This window comes from Lactuca virosa, chromosome 3 (assembly GCF_052849685.1).
Source record: "Lactuca virosa cultivar CGN04683 chromosome 3, Lactuca_virosa_CGN04683_v6, whole genome shotgun sequence".
In the NCBI taxonomy this organism is placed as follows: Eukaryota; Viridiplantae; Streptophyta; class Magnoliopsida; order Asterales; family Asteraceae; genus Lactuca; species Lactuca virosa.
This window is the reverse complement of record NC_136428.1, coordinates 111,122,850-111,127,111: the sequence shown is the minus strand read 5'-3', so window position 1 is coordinate 111,127,111 and position 4,262 is coordinate 111,122,850.

The window sequence follows — 4,262 nt, the reverse complement described above, 5'->3', positions numbered from 1 at the left end:
GGCGCGGATCTTCTGTGAGGGAAAACGAATCGGAGCTCGGGTCGGAACTGGGCGCGGATCGGATTCCGATGACGTCACCGATGACGTCACAGACGATAAAACACGCGGGTCTAAACCCGGTTCGGATCTCTGGGTCGGGTCGTGTACCGGATCAGTTTGTGAGGCGAAATGGACGCGGGGCGGACTTCGGATCTCGACTCGGGTCCCGGATCTGGGTCGCGATTTGAACGGATCAGGCTTTCTTTATTGGGCTCCGGGTTTGGGCTCCGATTTTGGGCTCCGGGTTTTTGTTTCTTTTCTATTTTTTTTCTTTTTCCAATTTAAATTAAATTAAATTAATTTAATTAATATAAATTATTTAGAAATTAAATAATTAATTCCCAATAATTTATTTTAATTAAACCTCATTAATTAATTTAAATTCTTTTTTTTTATATTTTTATTTTGTTTTCTCGTCTTTCCAACGCGGCTATTTTTTGAATTCTTTGACTTTTTGATCTCGTTTTTCTTCGTGTAATTTCTTTCACTTCTTTTTGCGGATTTTTGCACATTTTCTTCTCCTTTTTCTTCAGAAATGATTTTTAGCTGTAAAATGGAATTTCAAACTTTATAAGTACCTTTTATCTTAAATCATACCAAAATATAGCTAAAAATACATAAATATCGCTCGAAATATATGTATAATTATTGCGGTATCAAAATACCCCACACTTGAACTTTGCTTGTCCTCAAGCAAAACTAACTTTAGCATGTCATCATATCAAAACCTTCATCACCAACATTGTTTAAAACAATCCAACTTGAACCCAACCATTACATCGAAACCTCAATGCATACATTTGTGTCTAATGATTCTTAAAACTTCCCCAATCCTAAATACTCACAATCTTCATAAACACTTGCCCACTTCTTTTGAACAACATTCATTTTATGCATCCCTCCGAATATATCCTCAGAAATCTTTCTTAACCTCAAGGTAATTTTTGACTAAGTCCCAAAGCATACATATGGAAAAATAACCTAGAAATAAAAATTACAATAAATAATAACTTGGCAAATTGCCTTTATTCTTGAGTCTTCATTGATTTGTTTTTTTTTTTGAACTTTTCTTCATGATATTTCTTGATCTTCATAGCTTTGTAGACTCTTATTCTCAAACTTTGTAGCTTTTCTTTTTTTTTTTTTCAATCTAAAAATCCTAAAAATAAAAACATATGCTTAAGCAAGGGAACTTAACTTCAACTCTTATTGGTTAGAGATATTAGTCTAGAGTGCAATGACTACATAAGCTCTCCTGGATATATTTCTGGTACACGATGCTAAACATATTATGGCCCTCAAACTAAACAAGGTTGTGTTTTTGTTCCATGATTTCACTAGGATAGGGAAGCCACAAATGTACTATAACATACTATTGGTTCAATTAAACATTTGAGTTCGCATTGGATCATCCTACACAACGTTTGCAACTTAAGTTTCAACACAATAAAACTTTTTAATTTTTATCAAAAATGCTTGGTTTCCTTATTCGACCCCCTACCCCACACTTAAATCATACAATGTCCCCATTGCATGTAAAATTAAAGCACATAAAAGTAAAAAGGGAGAAAAAGGAACAGACTCCCCTGGGGTATTGCAGTGGCGAGGTCGAAATCCTGATTTGCGTAGGACAAGTGTTGAGTGCACTTTTCTGTTTGTAATGTTGAAGTGCATGTAAATCTTTTCTTTTTGAACCAGCTGGAGATTTAGGCAAGTGTGGCATCTAAATCTTTTTCCGCATAATTTCTCTGAACAGGTGCATTTACGTGTCGCGTATAAGATTTGGACGCGTCGCGTAATGCAATTGTTGGGATTCTCTTCGCAATTCTTGAATTTAACGCTTTGTATACTGGCCAAGTACACATTGCGTTATTAGATCAATTACTTCTTTTCGCTGAGTGAATTGATTTGACTTGTGTCGGCCAAACACTTGCTTCATCCTTCGAATAATGCTCTCCCGTTGGTCAGTGTTAGCTTCAGTTCTCCATCCTGCTCTTTGTGGGGAATCACCCCACACTTATGTGATGCCATTGCTCCAATTGTAATTTGCACTTCAGAAATTTACTTTACACCATTCTGACCATCACCTGTTTCTAAGCTGAAAAGTAACTTTCACAGAAAAATAAAACCATTAAAAAGCACTTTTATTGAAAACACAAACTAAAAAGAAAATTCACACCAAACATACAGAAAATAAACACACCACATTTAAAAATCAAAACAAACATCGGGTTGCCTCCCGCAAGCGCTTCTTTTTAACTGAGTCATGAGCCAGACTCTACCCCTCACTTAATTGTTTTCAGTGAGTTGGAGGGGTATATCCTCTTTCTCTTCTTCTTCTAACATTCCTTCCTGGTAATGCTTCACTCGATGTCCATTTACCTTAAAGCTTTCTCCATCTTTTCCAATTAGTTCGATTTCACCATGTGAAAAGACTTCTTTTATTGTGAATGGACCGTACCAACGCGTCTTCAGTTTACCTGGAAAAAGTTTCAACCTGGAATTGAATAGCAATACTTTTTCTCCAGGGGTAAATTTTTTGTCTCTGTTTAATCTTTTATCATGCCATTTCTTTGATTTCTCTTTGTAGATTTGAGAGTTTCCATAAGCTTCATCCCTTAATTCTTCCAGAGCATTCATCTGCATAAGACGGTTAGTTTTAATTTCCACAGGATCAAAGTTGCATGATTTCAATGCCCAAAATGCTTTATGTTCGATTTCGACTGGCAAATGACATGCTTTTCCAAAGACCATCCTATATGGTGTACTACCAATAGGTGTTTTGTATGCAATTCGAAATGCCCACAGCGCATCATTAAGTTTATCTGCCCATTCCTTCTTGTTACTTCCCACTGATCGTTCCAGAATTCTTTTTAAAGCTCGATTTGTGACTTCAGTTTACCCACTGGTTTGTGGATGATAGGCCGTTGCGATTCTATGGTGAACACCATATTTTTGCAAAACCTTTTCCAGTTGGGTATTGCAGAAGTGTGTACCCCTGTCACTGATCAGAGCTTTAGGGAAACCAAAACGTGAAAACAGATTCTTTAAAAACTTGACTACTACACGAGCATCGTTAGTGGGTAAAGCTTTCGCTTCAGCCCACTTTGATACGTAGTCAACAGCTACCAAAATATATTTGTTTCCTCGTGAGGAAGGAAATGGTCCCATAAAATCGATTCCCCAAACGTCAAAAATTTCACATACTTGGATGCTGTTTTGGGGCATCTCATTTCGGGAAGAGATGTTACCGGCCCTTTAACATGCATCACATTCTTTCACGAAGATGTGAGCATCTTTGAAAATCGTAGGCCAGTAAAATCCAGCATCAAAGATTTTTCTTGCTGTGTAATTAGCACCATGATGCCCCCCAGTCGGTCCAGCGTGACATCCTTTCATGATCTCACGACTTTCTTTTCCGAATACGCATCTCCTTACTACATTATCCGCGCAACTTCGGAATAAGTAAGGGTCATCCCAATAATAGTGCCTGAGGTCCGAAAAAATTTCTTCTTCTGTTGATGTGTCATTCCTTTAAAAAGAAATCCTGCAGCCAAGTAGTTTACAATGTCTGCATACCAAGGTACCTCTTCACCTATCATCATCAAGGATTCATCTGGAAATTTGTCATTTATTTCAGACTCCTTGAGTTCTTCGATGTTGGGATTCTCTAATCTGGACAAATGATCAGCAGCCACATTTTCCATGCCTTGCTTGTCTTTAATCTCGATGTCAAATTCTTGGAGTAACATGATCCAACGAATTAATCGTTGCTTAGAGTCTTCTTTCCTGAATAAATACTTCAAGGCAACATGATCAGTAAAGACAATAGTTTTTGACAAGATCAAGTAAGAGCGAAATTTCTCAAAAGCATAAACCACAGCAAGCAATTCTTTTTCAGTTGTGGTGTAATTTGCTTGAGCGGGGTTTAACGTCTTGCTGGCATAGTAGATTGGCTGAAAATGTTTCTCAATTCTTTGTCCCATAACTGCTCCCACTGCAAAATCACTAGCATCACACATTAATTCAAATGGCAAATTCCAATTTGGAGCGACCATTATCGGGGCTGTTGTTAATTTTTCTTTTAAATTGTTGAAAGCATTTAAACAATCTGAAGAAAAATTAAACTTTGCTTCCTTTAACAGAAGTTGAGTCAAAGGGCGCGTGATTTTTGAAAAATCTTTTATGAACCTTCTGTAAAATCCTGCATGACCTAGAAAACT